The sequence below is a fragment of the Acinonyx jubatus genome, chromosome D3, assembly GCF_027475565.1.
Source record: "Acinonyx jubatus isolate Ajub_Pintada_27869175 chromosome D3, VMU_Ajub_asm_v1.0, whole genome shotgun sequence".
In the NCBI taxonomy this organism is placed as follows: domain Eukaryota; kingdom Metazoa; phylum Chordata; class Mammalia; order Carnivora; family Felidae; genus Acinonyx; species Acinonyx jubatus.
This window is the reverse complement of record NC_069392.1, coordinates 28,489,228-28,505,939: the sequence shown is the minus strand read 5'-3', so window position 1 is coordinate 28,505,939 and position 16,712 is coordinate 28,489,228. Positions and strand designations below refer to the sequence as shown.

Here is a 16,712-nt window from a genome sequence, read left to right as displayed (position 1 = left end):
TGGTAAGTGTTGATCTCTTATCAATATGAAAAATCCCCATCCCTATTCCCCCTGCCCCTGACAACCACCATTCTACTTTCTGTCTCTATGAATTTGACTGCTCTAGGATCCGCATATAAGTGGAATCATAAAGCATTTATCATTTTGTGTCTGGTTTAGTTCATTTAGCATAATGCATTCAAGTTTCATCCATGTTGTAGCATGTGTCAGAATTTCCTTCCTTTTTTTATGGCTAAATTCCATTATATGTATATACCATATTTTGTTCATCCATTCATCTGCTGATGGATATTTGGGTTATTTCCACCTTTTGGCTATTGTACATCATGCTTTCAACTCTTTTCAGTACCTAAGAGTGGAATGGCTGAGTCATATGGTAATCCTATGTCTAACTTTTCAAGGAACTGCCAAACTTCCAATTTTCCACATCCTCTGAACACTTGCTATTTTTTCATGTTTATTTCTATATTTTTGAGAGAGAGGGAGAGAGCAGGAGAGGAGCAGAGAGAGAGGGAGACAGAGAATCCCAAGCAGGCTCTGCACTGCCAGCACAGAGCCTGACAAGGGGCTCAAACCCAGAAACTGTGAGATCATGACCCAAGCTGAAATCAAGAGTTGGTCATCCAACCAACTGAGCCACCCAGGCACCCCTTGACAGTAGCCATTCTAAGGGGTGTGAGATGATATCTCATCATAGTTTTGATTTGCATTTCCCTAGTGACTAGTGATGTTGAGCATTTTCCATGTGCTTAGTGGCCACTTGTATGTCTTCTTTGGAGGAATGCCTATTCAAGTACTTTGTCTATTTTTCAATTAGGCTGTTTGGTTTTTTGTTGTTGAGCAACATTCTTTTTTTTTTAATGTTTATTTATTTTTGAGACAGAGAGAGAGCATGAATGGGGGAGGGTCAGAGAGAGAGGGAGACACAGAATCTGAAGCAGGCTCCAGGCTCTGAGCTGTCAGCACAGAGCCCGACACAGGGCTCGAACCCACAGACTGTGAGATCATGACCTGAGCCGAAGTCAGATGCTTAACCAACTGAGCCACCCAGGCACCCCAACATCAGGTTTTTTAAAAATACATTTTAGGGGCATCTGGGTGGCTCGGTTGGTTAAATGTCTGACTCTTGATTTCGACTTGGGTTCGTTAGTTCGAGCCCTGCATCTGGCTCTGCACTGTCAGCATGGAACCTGCTTGGAATTCTCTTTCTCCCTCTATCTCTGCTCTTCCCCCACTTGTTCTCTCTCTCTCAAAATAAATAAATAAACATTTTTTAAAAACCCACATTTTATCTTGATTTGTTTTGCCAACCGAGAGATGTTTTATTTTCAGCATCAGAAGCTCAAAATAATAAAAAAAATAATATCATATTCAAGGCCACATTTTTTCTCCCATAATTTTTAACAATTATTGACATTCCACTGAAGTGACTCAATGTGTATAAATATGAGATTTACATTTCCCTCCATCATTCATGTAAGAATACACATTTAGCAATGTGGCAGAAGACCTAAAAGCATACCTGTTTGTATATAAACTAAAAACAAAATCTGTTTCTTCCTATCCCACTGGAACATTAGCATTCCTCATATTACTGATACTCATGATTTTGACCACAATTTCTAATAAATATGTGGCACCAACTCTGAGAGTAAGTGAATGGTTATCAGATCAACATACCACTCTTCCTCTCTGTTTCAAAACCATGACAGGAAATGGAAAAAAGGAAAACCCCTCAGAGTTTTTGAGCTGGTGACAGTGTCCCTGACCAGCACAGGAAGGAAATGACCATGGAGACACCTGTGCAGTGGCTAGAGCCAGGCTTGACCCTTCTGGATGTCATGCAAATAGCACACACACCCACTCAGGGCGGGTAACATAGTATGCTGGGCACCATCCCACTGGGTCAGCAGAACATGGGAATTAGCAGTTCATCTCTCCCTCAGACTATCTTTCTAGAAGCCTCATTTTGAATACAAACTGAAATACTTAAGGATGGCATATCTGTGGTTTGCTTCTAATTAACCCAGGAGTGGGGACAGGGGGCTGGATGAAACAGGATGGGTGTGAATTGGGACTTGTTAGGGCTGGGGCAGGATCATGGGAGGTCACGTGCTATTCTGTTTGTGCATATATTTGTATTTTTCTATAACAAAGTTGTTTTTAAAAAGGAAGTTTCCTCCCTTTTTTCCTCCTTGGCACTTTCTAAATATCCAAATGTTAATCATGCTCTCTAAGCAAAAACTAAAGAGTGATCATCTCAGCAGAAATGACTCAACCCTAATCAGCCAGAAGTCTTACAAATGGGGGTGCCTGGGTGGCTCAGTTGGTTAAGTGTCCGACTTCAGCTCAGGTCATGATCTCAGTTTGTGGGCTTGAGCCCAAAGTCGGGCTCTATGCTGACAGCTTGGAGGCTGGAGCCCGCTTCAGATCCTGTGTCTCCCTTTCTCTCTGCCCCCTCCCCTGCTCACGCTGTCACTCTCTCAAAAATAAACAAATTGTTTTAAAAAGAAGTCTTACAAATGAACTCTATACATTTGTTCACTCCATGTATATTTATTGGGAAACTACACTGTATCAGGTCCCCTTCTGTCACCAAGGAGCAGCAGGGAGCAGATGTCCTATGGAGTGGCATGAGGGACACAAAATGTGGGCAGAGTGGAAAGCAGAGCCAAGTGAGGGTGGTCCTCAAGGGCTGGGGGTTCTGGGAAGCCACAGTGTGGCCAGGCCAGGCTGGGTTGGGTGGGTGGGCCTGCAGGTCTGGAGAGACTGTGGTTTGTATCCAGGAGACGTGGACACCTGCCTTTACATAGGCCTGACTAATCACTAACCACATCTTAACCACAGCTCACCATGTTACCAAGGGATAAAGAGGGACTCCACCCAACTGGGATGTTGGAGCCCCAGGGAGAAGACAGGAAGAACCCAGCTCTGGCCCTCTCCACAGCCTGGCAGCCAACAGGTACCAAACAATTGGCCCAAGGAAGCCTGTGACATAGGTCATGCCCAGGGTACAGAGCTGGGCACTGCAGTAGCGGGAAGAGAGCACTTGGCCTCCAGTCCCCTGCACAGACAGGCTTATACCCTCTGAGAGGCAGAGGCTGACTTCCTTTCTCCTGGATTCCATAATGTCAGAACTGCCAAGTGCATGAAGGAGCCAAACAGTCCTCATGAGGACAGAAACCCAAGGCCCAGTAGGACAAGGGACTCTTCCATTGTGGCCCTGACTTTCCATATTCACACTAGAGCTGTTCACTTCTTCTTCCAGCAGATACTTACTGGGTGCCTACTCACCACCAGCAGATACTTACTGGGTGCCTACTCACCAGAGAAAGCAGACTCTGAGCAGCCCTGGGAGAAGTGAGTTGGGGACAGAGCCTACTCCAGACAGCAAGGACAGTCTGCTGTAGGGAAGGTTCTGCAGCATGTCCCGAATCTTAAGGGACCAAGAACAGAGTTGTCAAGATTCTTCAGAGGAGAGCAAGCAGGACCTAGGGACAACAGACAGACACAGGGTGCTGGGGGTGACAGAGAAGAAGGGGAGGTTCTCAGACTGCAGTTAGGTTGGGTGCATCCTTAGACTAGAGCTGTTAATATCCATATCACATAAAGAACTGTTATAGCTCAGTAGAAAAAGGAAAGTAACCCTAAAGAAAAATGGGCAGGGGCGCCTGGGTGGCTCAGTCGGCTGGGCTGGGTGGCTGACTTCGGCTCAGGTCATGATCTCGCAGCTCGTGAGTTCGAGCCCCACATCGGGCTCTGTGCTGACAGCTCAGAGCCTGGAGTCTGCTTCGGATTCTGTGTCTCCCTCGCTCTCTGCCCCTCCCCCGCTCATGCTCTGTCTCTCTCTTTCAAAAATAAACATTAAAAAAATTTTTTAAAAAGAAAAATGGGCAAAAGATACAATTTTCTCATGAAAACTGGCTACAGCCAGTGGACATTTTAAAGGATACTTACATTTGCAAGTAATAGATGCTATGTAAATTAAAGTGTCGCTAAAATAAGACTTTTCACCCAAGAGACTATGAAAAACTCAGAAAGGTAAAGTCCAGGACTGGTTAAAGGGAAATGGGCCTTCTGGAGCAACTGGGCAATGTCTGTTAAAACTCTGAAGTGTGCACGCACTTTGACCCAGTGGTTCCACCTGGAAGACTCCAGCCTGCCAAAATACTCACAAATGTCCACAAATGAAAACATGCCCTCAAGGACCCCCACTACAGTGCTACTTTTTAAATTTGTTTAATGTTTTATTTATTTTTGACAGAGTGAGAGACAGAGCATGAGCAGGGGAGGGGCAGAGAGAGGGAGACAGAATCCGAAGCAGGCTCCAAGCTCCGAGCTGTCAGCACAGAGCCCGACGTGGGGCTCAAACTCTCGAACCGCGAGATCATGACCTGACCCGAAGTTGGACGCTCAACCGACTGAGCCACCCAGGCACCCCAACACTACTTTTTAAGAGCAGGAAATCTGTAGACAGCCTAGGCGTCCTGTAACAGAGGAAAAATTAAATAAATAGCGATGCATCCGTATAACAAGATACCATACAAGCATGGAAGAAAAAGTTGAAGGAATATGTCAACGGCGATGCCCTCCGGAAGACAGGATTGTAGGAGGAGACTTTATGATACAGAAACATCAGGAAAAAAATTTTTCAAAGCAAACAAGCTGCTGAGTTGGTGGTGTGGGTAAATGCTGAGTAAAATTTAGGTAAAATGGAAAACCATGTGTGCGTGCACATATGTACATATGCAGAACAGTACTGGCTCTGTAAGGGTATGTGTCTGGATGCACGTGCCATGGCTTAACATCTTTATGACAAGCATGCTCACGCATAACCTGTTTGATTCAATTTATTGTTTTTATTTTTATGTTTACTTATTTTGAGAGAGAGAGAGAGTGAGTGACAGAGAGCAAGCAGGGGAGAGAGACAGAGAGAGAGAGAGAGAGAGAGAGAGAGAGAGAGAGAGAATCCCAAGCAGGCTCCTCCACACAGTCCATGCAGAGCCCAATGTGGGGCTTGAACTCACGAACCGTGAGATCATGACTGGAGCCAAAACCAAGTCGGATGCTTAACCAACCGAACTACCCAAAGGTCCCATAACTTGTTTAATTTTAAAAAGGAAACTACCCAAGGTGGGCTGGAGCTGGTCACTGTTGTCCTATCCTAGTTTCTCACGGAGGGTTCCTCTTTCCAAGCAGCTCTGACTCCCAGCACCATGCGCATGTGAGGAGTCACCGGCTTCTTCCCTCTGCCCACATCTCAGCCCTGAGCTCCAACCCCATGTGACCAACTGTCTCAGCATTATCTCCCTCCACCTCTACCAGACCAAACACAGGGCTTCTCCTCCACATCAGGCCCTCCCTTCTGGTGCCCATCTCAGCACATGGCGGACCATCACCATCACGCTGACCCTCCCTCTCCCTGACCCACATCCACATGGTCAGCAGCTTAGATTCTAGCTGTTAGACACACCTTTGTCCCCACCTCCACCCCAGACAGCCTCAGTGTCTCACCTATATGACAACTCCTGCCCCCCACTCACCCTCCACGCTGTAGCCAAAATGGTGCCTGGGAAGGGGAGGTGGATCCATAGCTACTTCCTGCTTCAGCTGCTTACTAGCTGTCCATTGCTCCTAGGACCAAGGGAAATTCTATAACAAGGCCTGGCAACATGCCCAGCCCACCTCCGAGCCACAATCCCCTCCCTTAGGACTTTATCACCCTGACCGCTTCAGGTCCCTGGCACTACACAAGCCCATCTCACCTTCTAGAACTCTCTTCTCCCTTTCTCCTTGGCATCCAGTTAGTCACGCTTCAGACTTCAACTGGGTAAATCCTTCTGTGAAGGAAGCCTTCCTCCCCCTAGCAGTTTCTACTATTCAAAGTTTTCCTAATACCTCATCTCTGTGCTTCAAAGAATGCCTCTCTGTTTGATATTCAGTATTTGTGTGATGTGAGATTCATGTCTGTCCCCCATCGCTCTGAGCACCGTGAAAGTAGAGAATTGTCACTGCACCCAAACACCCAGCACAGCGTTTGCAGCAGAGACAGGGTGCAGTGAGAATTGCACGGACCAAACATTTACACAAATGTTTAAATACCGCACATATTTTTAAACATACACAAAGAGTATGATGAATCCCTGTGTGGCCACTATCCGGCTTCGCTAACTATCAACATGCTGCCATTTCTCTCTCCACCCGCCACGCCTTTTTGCTTCTTTGTTCTTTTGCTTGTTCTACTCACAAAAACTTCACTATGTACACAGTGACACTTTTACACACACACACACACACACACACGCATGGACAGGAGGAGCTTTGTGTATCTGCTCGGAACACACCGTGAGCAGCCATCACGCAGCACACGGGGAGTGCCACATAGGGCCATCTGCTTCCCACATACTCGGTTTCTCAAGAAGCCGAGACTGGACCCCTCAGAAGAGCTGCCTCGTACCTCAGGTGGAAAAGTTATTTGGCTGTAAGCCGAGTATCTCCCAGTGCGCTGTCACACCCTTCCCGACCCGAACAAACACAAAGAGACGCGTCCCATCAAGTCACCTACTTGGCTGAACTGTGCACCTGGTCACCCTCTGAGAAGCTTCCTTCGTGGGTATTTTTCTCCCCTACACAAAGCATGCCTACGAAGTAAACGGAGAATGACAAAAACAGGAAAGCCCAATTTTGCAGAGACTGAGGAGCCAAGGCCTGCCTGATAACGGGGCCCAAACTCGTAACTTGGATCCCAAAGAAAACAAACGATGCCATGGTTTCTGTGTCCACTTCCAAACTAAGAAATACACTGCAGGGAATAAATCACAGTTTCGCACATAGGAACTGCTAGCACTTACCGATCATATAATGAATAGGGACAAATGTGTTTATCCTTAACAGTCACAAATAATTTCACAGCTGTTAGTTTTGGCAGCCACCGCTTTGGAGGCAGCATGGGCTTGTGACACACATCTCCATCACCGGCAAAAGTCCCATATGCCAAAGGTATGTAATTGTCCGGAGGAAAAAGAGGCTTATGTAATAAGATTTTTAATACTTAAGAGTGCCTGGGTGGCTCAGTTGGTCAAGTGTCAGACTTCAGTTCATGTCACAATCTCACAGTTCGTGAGTTCAAGCCCTGCATTGGGCTTGCTGCTGAGTGCCGAGCCCGCTTCGGATCCTCTGTCTCCCACATGCGCGCACTCTCTCTTTCTCAAAAATAAATAAACATTAAATTAAAAAAAAAAGATTTTTAATAGTCAACACTTAAAAGCACATGAAAGTATTTTTTTAAGACCCATAGTAAATTCAGAGATGTGTGAGGATCAATGCTTTATCCATTTACCAATCCAGATCACATGGCCGCTTCCCACTGACTCTGTCAGGACACTAGGCACAACACTGCAGACAAGCCCAGGTTGTCTGTGCTTCTGCTGCGGCCCCCACCGAACCAGCTTACCTCCAGCCCTTCTGCTCTAAATGCTGCCCTGCCCCCCACCCTCCAGCCCCCTAGCCACCAATAGGCTCCATCTCTACCACCATTATTTATACCTGAGAGTCTGGAAGGCCAGACACTGGCAAGTGACGCTATGTGGTCAGAGAGGTGGCCCTCAGCCTTCCCAGATTAAGCCAGTAGCTGAGAAACTCAGAGGTGTTTGAGTCACTGGATCTTATTTTGCGGGGGTGGGGTGGGGGGAGGCATTTCAGAAAATTATCTTCTACACACATGCCAAATCTTTCCGAGTTTTCAAACTAACACCATTCGCTGAACCGACCGCACTGCTGCCTACCTTGGGATGCCGGCTCAGATGTTTCCCCCCTGAGGGCAGAGGCCAACGCTCCTTACTGCCTCGGCTTCCGCAAACCCAAGGCTGCACAATTTGTGTGTGCCCTCAAATCCTCCAGCAAATTCCCATTTCAGTTCCGTCGAGGAGAAAAGCTGCCCCTTATTTAACTTGAACAACAAAGAAGGATAAGAAGGTGTACCGAGATCTTGCAAACAACAAAAACAAAACAGTTTTGGCTGCTGAATGATTGCTGTTCCTAGTTAAGATCACAAAGACAAATCCTATCGGAGGTGATGTGCCTAGTGGTCAGGAGCTGAGGTTCTGGGCCTAATATCCTGAGTTCAATTGCTGGTTCTGCCTCTCACTGACTAAGTGACTTGGACCAGTTACTCTACCTCGCTTCTACCTCACTCCATTACTCCCCCTCACTCCAACCTTCCTCCCCCTAGCTCCCACCTCACTCCATCTCAATCCAAATTTACTTCACTCCAACTTTATTCCACCTCACTCCACCCCATTCCAATCTTACTCCAACTTTACTATCAGTAAAAATAGTGATAATGATCACACCTAACTCGTGAGGTGTTGCAAGATTAAATGAGAAAATGCACATGAAGTACCTATGGACGCATAACCCCTGAACAACACCGGTTTGACCTGCATATGTCCACTTAGACAGGGATTTTTCTTGATAAATACCAAAGTGTAAATGTATTTTCTCTTCCTTACGATTTTTTTTTCTCCAGCTTACTTTCTTGCAAGAATACCATCTACAATACATATAACACACAAAATAATTAACTAAGTGTTCATGTTATCAGTAAGACTTCTGGTCGACAGTAGGGCTATTCATAATTAAGTTTTGGGAGAGACTTAAGTTACATATAGATTTTTGACTGTGGGGAGTTTGGTGTCCCTACCCCCATGTTGCTCAAGGATCAACTGTACTATGTTTATGAAGCATGCAATAAATATTAACCACTATTTTTATTAGTCTTTGAAGATTTGAAATTCAGTTAAAAATTATGAATAAAACTCAAACTTTATTTATAAATATATGATAAATTATATTTATAAATTTATAATAATTTATAAACTTAAAATAAATTTATAAATAAAATATATAAATCATTATTGCTACTTCATTTTATTTTAAAATGTTTATTTATTTATTTTTGAGAGAGAGAGAGAGAGAGAGAGAGAGAGAGAGAGAGAGAGAATCCCAACCAGGCTCTGTGCTGTCAGCACAGAGCCCGATGTGGAGTTCCATCTCATGAACAGTAAGATCATGCCCTTGAACCAAAATCAAGAGTTGGATGCTTAACCTCACTGACTGAGCCACCCAGGTGCCCCAAGCTACTTCATTTTAAACAAAACATTAATTTGTTATTTACATTCATCTGAGCAGAGCTTTGAAATACTTCTGGGACACAGATCAGATAGTCAAGAAAAAGAAAAAGTCCCTCAGATAACTGTATCACCTCTGGCAAGGTACCTAATCTCTTCATGCCTTAATCTTCTCAACTATAAAACAGAACTACAGTTAGCCTACTCCGAATAGTGGTGATAGAAGTCAATATGCCCCTCTTAATGCACCTAGCAAGTACACGATCATTGGAAAACAGTGTTTTAAGAGAAGGCAGGCCCCTGACAGAGCTCCACAGAGCTGGAGTCCTCCCGGTAGACCCCTAGGATCTTGGTTCCTTGTGGCTAAACTCTTAGGGTCAGCTATTCCATGAACAGAAATGGAGGCATCCAGGTGATCACCAGAAGTTATGACACCAGGCAAGAGGTTAGAGATCGCCCCGTCCCAAATCATTCTTTTAAAGATGGCCTTGCCAAGACCATTCAGGCATACATGAGTGCTCAGTTTCTTCCACAGCCAGCTCACTGTCACCAGGCAGCCTCCATCTTGCCCTACAACTGGGGGAATCTTGTTCACTCAGTGCTCATCTGCCTCTTTTCTGGGAACTAATGGGGATGACAGCCAAATCTGCTTGTGCCCACCTCTAATTGTGCCCTCTTTTTTTTTTTTCAACTTAATCTGTATGTATTTCCTCTATATTTTACACTGCAGCAGTTCAGCTGTATCTTGGGAATTTAGAACACTGGAAAGTGCTCAGTAAATTTGTCAAATGAATCACCCCGACATCATGAAGTGAATACTGCCATCCCTAGTTGGCATGTGAGGAGACAAGCTTATCAAGGTTAAGTGAACTGCCATTCTGCTTAGCCAGTAAACTGCCAGTAGGTATCTCTACTCCTCCTCCTCAAGGCCCCATGCACCACCCCCCTCCAGCCTCCAGTTCCCACCCCACTACCCCCACACCAGTCTTCTTCTTGCATGCCCCACCATAGCCCAGCTTCAGCCTCCACTCTAACTTACCAACACCTCCTCCATGGAGAATAAAACTCAAGCTCTACCTCCCACCTCACACTCCAGAACTCAGTTCTACTAGTTGATCTAGTTTTATATTCCCACATCTGCATCTAGTGCTCTAAGCATATCACAAATGGCCTGGCCTTCCCACCCGTGCATCTTCTGTGCCTCAGATGCCCACACTGCTTAGGAACTCCCGTTTCCCTGAAATGCAGGCCTCTCTCCTCCAGGAAGCCCTCCCTGCCCTCACCCCCACCTCAGTCTCAATAAAGACACCTGTAATGCTGTACACCACATGGATAAAGACATAACCATCTAGGTATGCATCCATACCTAGAAGGCAGAGACTAGGTCTTTTCTGGTCTTGAATGTTGAATACCTGGCAAAAGGTCTGCACTTGGTAGAAACTCAAATGTATTAATGACTCATTCCCCCCTGGTTTTCCAGACCCTGGAGTCATCCTACAGTAGGCTGTACTGGGGAGACACTGAAGCCTGTCAATTACTATCTTCAAAATCTCCCTGAAATCCTGCTTCTGTCTCCATCCCCACTGCACTGCCAGGCTCAGGCCCTCATTACTCCCAGGACTATGAGATTAACTTCCTTCCTCCAACATCCCCTTTGTATAATTACAATTCCTGTCTGGTTCCTGCCAGAGATACTTTGCTGAAATACACATCTGAGGTCAGTTCCCTGCCTGTAAGACTCTCTGCAGTCTTCCCTCCCTGGCCTGCAGGGGCTTTCAAGGCTCTCCACACTCGTTCCTTACCTTCCCCTTTCAAGCCCACCTATTCCCTCCCCACACACCCCAACACTGGTCTCACAGCTATTCCCAGAACTCTCCAGAAACGACGACAGCCTGCCTGTAGAGGCTTTCAGGTATCCCTGTGCCAGGCGCACCTCATTCCCATCTCATCCTTCAAGGCTCATTTCAGAGGTCATCTCCTGGGTGAAACCTCTGCTGACTCTCCCCCTCCCATGCATAACTCACACCTGGCCTCCACTCTATCCGGTACTGTGCTTTCAACATTACTCGTGTCACCACAAGTTCCAGGCTATCTCTTCCCTCACGGGATCCCTGCAGGTGAGCCAGGCCAGACACAGGCTGTGACATCCAATGCAAGCGCATGCATAAGTCAAATGGCCATCTCATTTCCTTCAATTTAATAACCTGTCGTGTTGAACAGAGGCGCACCCTCCCCCTTTTAACAATGGGAATAAAGAGCTCAGGAATATGACGTGCCTGGCCCAAAGCCACGGTGTCAGGCAGAGCTGGCCCTAGAGCATCCGAGTAGAAATCTTATTCACCAACAGTTAAACAAAACCTCCGCACTGAAGGCGACGGAGGGTGCTAAGAAACCACCGGCGGCTTAGGAGTGGGCCCCAGCTGTTCCACACGGGGGGGGGGGGGGGGCGGTCCGCCCCTTTGCCGCTCCAAACCGCTGAGCCCGGGTGTTCCTGGGAAGTCTCCGCTTTGGCAGCCAAGGCCAGAGCTCGGGGGAAAGTTGCTGTTCAGGGTCCCGCGACCGCAGGGACAGGCCAACACCCAACTGACGGCCCAGCACACCTGAGCTAAGGGTGTCTCCTGACTCCGGCTGCGCTCCGCGCGCATGCACCGCCCACCGCCCACCGCCGCGCGCGGGTGTACGCGCCGCCACCCACGCCCCGCTCATGCGCAGCCCTCGCTCTGGCACGAGCCGGGGGCATTGTGGCCGCTGCCTGGAGGCGTGTAGCGGCCAACGTCGTCGGGAATTGGCCCCTGATCCGGGAACTGCCTTGGTCCCGGGAGGCTGGAGAGGATGGAGCGGTCGCTGCGCATCCCCGCCCCCTCCGCCCCGCCTCTCCTCACCCCGGGGGGAAGGCTGTTGGATCCGCTGGGGGCCCTGAGCGCCTTTAACAGGATGGGCGGGTGCGCCCCTCGGGTAGGGGTGCTGGGCAGAGGGGAGCGGGCTGCGCAGCGGGAAGTGGGCTGAACGTGGGGGGAGGGGGGTGTCAGGATGCGCTGGGGCTCCCCCTCCACCACCGACAGCAAAGCAGAGCGACCAGTCGAGATTTGTACTCTTTTGCCCCCAACCGTGGACTTCCTTGTTCATACTTGACTTAGCCAAATACGCAGCTAAAACTTGAGCTTTGTGGGTACAGTTGTCTTGTGTCTTTTCTACGTGGAAGGCAGCACAGGTGGTGCCTCGCATTGTGGACCTGAGCCAGACCCGCTGAGTCAGATTGAAGCTCTGTGGCTCACTAGCCCTGAGAGATTGGCCAGTTTACCTTATCTCTTCTGTGCCTCAGTTTCCTCAGCTGGAAGAAAGGGGTTAGGGATCGTACTTCACAGGCCAGGCTGTTGTGAAGATCAAATGAGTTAGTGTAAGAATGAGATTGGTGCCTGGCAGACACTATATGAGCTTGTGGGTGTTGTTATTACTCTTTTTTATTAGAGCTGTGTGTAACAGGATGTTTAATGGGCCTTTTCCTGTTACCCTAGAATTTATGAGTCAGGGCACAAAGATGACCCAGAGGTGTTTAGTATCCTACACAGTAAAGAGAATATTGGACATATAAGCAGAACTTATTAAAGGGCTGTGGAACCAGACCTGCCAGAAGAGAGTATGGAGGAGTTTGGGGACGGTGATGGGAATATTACATATCTTGATTGTCGTGGTAGATTTTGTAGAACTCTAAACCTAATAAGAATGAGTGTTACTTGTGCAAATTAAATGTCAATAAACCTGAAGAAAATTAATTTTTTTAAAAGACCTGTTAAGACAATGTAAGGCAAGCCACAGACTGGGGGGAAATCAAAACACATATCTGATAAAGAATACATAAAGAACTCAATCCTGTAATAAAACTACAGATAGAACAGATATTCCAACAAAGAAGTTGTACACATGGCAAATAAGCACATGAAGGATGCTCAGTCATCATCAGGGAAACACAAAGCCACAGTGAGACACCACTGAACCACGACACATTCACTCAAATGGCCAAAATTAAAAACCCTGACAACATCAAGTGTTAATGAGGATGCAGAGCAACTAGCATTCTAATACATTGTTGGTAAGAGTGCAAAACAGTACAATTTGGAAACACTTTGGTAGTTTCTTATAAAGTTGCCATACACTTACCATTCACACCAATCCTATTCCTCATTTACCCAACAGAGAAGAAACATGCCCATGCTAGACCTGTAGGTACACTAAACTGTTCACAGAAGCAATATTAATAGTCAAAGCTAGAAACAACCTAAATGTTATCAATTAGTGAATAGGTAAATTGTGATAGATCCATACAATAGGTTACTCCTCAGCAAAAGCAGGAACAAACTACTGATACATGAAACAACATGGATGAATCTGAAATTTGTTAGGCTAGATGGAAGAAGCCAGACACCAAAAGACTACCTACTGTAAAATTCCATTGATAATGAAATTCTAAAGACAAAACTATAGTGACAGAAGCAGATCAGCAGTTGGGGGTCGTGAATCAGGGGAGTCAATTCTCTGCAAATACTGCAGTCAGTTCTTGGCAAAGAAGGTGAACTCCGGGAGTGGTGGGAATGTTCTACATCATAATTGTCGTGGTGGTGTTTACCGGATTTCATTTGTCAAAACTCATTGAATTATACTCCTAAAATTGGTGAGCTTTGTTGTAAACAAAGTATACCTGAATTTTTTAAAAAACCAATTAGTTTTTCCTGAGAGGAAACTACAAGCAGTGGCCCTTTAGGTAGCGAGATCTTTACTCTGCAGTAATTCATTCTCCATGACCCAACACCAGAGAAGCAAGATCCTAAGGCAGGTGGAGGGGAGAGGTGGGTAATCAAGAGGCAACCACATCCCACCCTTCGTCTTAAGGTTCTAAGTCATAAACCCAGCTGGCAATGAGAGTGGGCAAAGGTTTAACTTGTATTCAATATTGAAATGGCTGGACTTTGAATAACTGCTAGGCATTAGGAAGTTATACGTTCTGCCCAAAATATGATTAAGGGGAAATGTGGGAAATTCGATAGGGATTGATTGAAGGCAACAATCAGAGAAAGCAATTTATATACCTCCTGAGATGAGAGAATTGAATCATTTGATTGCATATGTCATTAAGTTAGTATAATAAACTACAGAACATAGAGTGTGTGACTCATCATACATAATAATGTATTGTTAAATAACAAGATTTAATGGAGTAAATATTAAAGATATAATTGGCTTTATTAAGTGATTCATGAATTGAGCAGCATCTCAGCTAGCAAGTAGAGGGGGGCTCCAATGGGCCACAGAAAGGGAAAGGTTTTTAAAGGCAGGACAAGGAAGTCATAAACAGAAAAAAGGATTCTTTCAAGTGAGATCACCTTCCTTTGGGGAAAAAAAGGGTCTTAGTTAGATTACTTCATCTTCCTTTGGGAGATGGAGAGAGCCCATAGGACTGGTTACCTTATTGGTGCTGCAGAAAATTCCTGATGGACCAGTTAAGACTACATTTCTGGGAGAGCTTGAAACTGCAGTTAGGTTAGGTATTTAAGCCCTGGTTTGGTGATGTGGCTTAGCGTAAGTGACTCCATTTTGGGCCTGTGGTTTTCTTTTTAATGGTATTTTTCAAGTGTATGTAGGCACTGTTCCTGTTAATAAAACACAGAATCACTTAAAATATTACTGAACTCATACCTTTGTCATTATTTATTCTCTTGATCAGCAGGTACTCCAAGTATAACTGCTATAAGGGGGAGTCCCTACCCGCCCCCCCCCCCCACCACCAAATTTTGTCTGTAAAAAGGAGCACTTGTCCTTGGGAGCACTGGTACAGGAGAACCATCCCAGTCCTTTGGGAACAAGAATGAGAATGGATCCTGCTGGGGACTGGAGATATCAAGCAGGAGAAAAGAATGAGGATAATGCCATGTTGTGGACATTATAGGTGAAGAACTTTTCAAGAAATTGGGAGTTTGGGAGCCTAGTTCTGATCCTGAGCGCAGCCTGACCTGCCATCCTACCCACAGGCCCAGACAGGCTGACCAGTCACTGTGGCCGTCCAGCTGTATCCCTATACCTAGAACACTAGAAAGTGCTTGGTAAATATTTTCAGGTAAATAAACAATGTTATGAAGTGCGTACTGGCATCCCCATTTTGCATATAAGGAGATGTGTTCACTAAGGTAAAGAGAATTGCACTTAGCTAATAAATGGTAGACTTGAAGGTGGGGTTGAACCTAGCCCTATTGAACTCAAGAGCCCAAGTTCATGACTACTGTGCTAGTGGCCTCCGAAACATGCAAGGTACTGAGATGAGAGGCATACAGCAGTGTGGCTGCTGCTCTGTGTTGAACAGGGATATGCTTAATGTAGAAGTGGCAAGGACCCAGGGTGGGAGGGTGCCCTTAGAGCCAGGCTCCTAGTGGCCAGCCACGTGATGATGGCAGGTGTCTGGGGCCAGGATACAGAAAAGGAAGATGCCTTGCCATCACCAAGGCCACACACAAGCTTGGAGAGGGGGTTGAGTGGGAAAGGTATACAGCTGTGAGTGATCAAGGCCACAGGGCAGCTGCAGGCCTGGTTCTACAAGGACTCTAAGGAGAAATCAAGGCTGTACACCCATCCACCAACATCTGGCTCCTCCTATGCATCCCAAAGACCACTTCCCAGCCAGTCTCCACTCTCCCTGCAGGCTATGTGGCTGGTTTCCCCACTTGGAGGCCACTGTGAAGCACACGTCCCACTTTTAAATGAGGTGAAAAGGTCGGCCATGACTTTGGGCATGCTTACCTGTAATGGTTTGTAGAATGTTTGCCCTAACACATCTCGGGGACACTCTTTAACAGACTTACACAGGTGACCTTTGAACAATACAGCTTTGAACTGCATGGATCCAGTTATACGCCGATTTTTTACAAAGCAGTGCTGTAAAAGTGTTTGCTCTTCCTTAGGATTTTCTTAATAACATTTTCTTTTCTCTAGCTTACTTTATTGTATGAATGTAGTATCTGATATGTATAACATATACAATATGTGTTCATCAACTAACTGTTCATGGTATCATCAAGGCTTTCAGTCCACGGTAGGCTATTAGTAGTTAAGTTTTGGGGGGAGTCAAAAGTTATGTGTGGATTTTCAACTGCACAGGGGTCAGTGCCCCATCTCTTACCTTGTTAAGGGGTCCATTGTATTTGAGAAACAAAAATGAGCAATTATAAGACTATGCTTTTACTTCTACTTTCTTTGCTAATTCCCCAGAACATGGTTCACCAAAATGGACTTATTTTCTGAAATTTAAAACTTCTAAAATTAAGACTTGAAAATATGTACAGTAATGATAAAACTTGACTCTGACAGCATCCTATTTTTGCCTTTAATTTTCCACGACTCCCCCATTCCTCTTTACTGTGGATGCTAATCTTCTCCCTCCACCTTCAGAAGGCAGCGCCTCAGGCATGTTTCTCCCCTGGTATTGCTGAGATAAAGCTCCCTTTGTTCTAGTGGAGACAGTGATGTTGGGAGATGGCAGCCATGCCCTGCCTCTACACTTCCAAATCACTGCACCACTCAGAATACCCTGGTCTTTCC

At 46.0% G+C, this 16,712-nt stretch overlaps 1 long non-coding RNA gene across 1 annotated transcript; it reads right to left on the bottom strand.

Annotated features, from left to right (window-relative positions):
* Nucleotides 1-4,257: 4,257 nt before the first annotated feature.
* On the bottom strand, nt 4,258-8,866 carry LOC113596443 (uncharacterized). Its single transcript, XR_003417180.2, has 4 exons — nt 7,785-8,866; nt 6,566-6,641; nt 5,544-5,634; nt 4,258-4,487 (listed from the first exon to the last, which is right to left on the bottom strand). It is a non-coding gene; the product is annotated as an uncharacterized LOC113596443 (long non-coding RNA).
* Between the last annotated feature and the right edge of the window lie 7,846 nt (nt 8,867-16,712).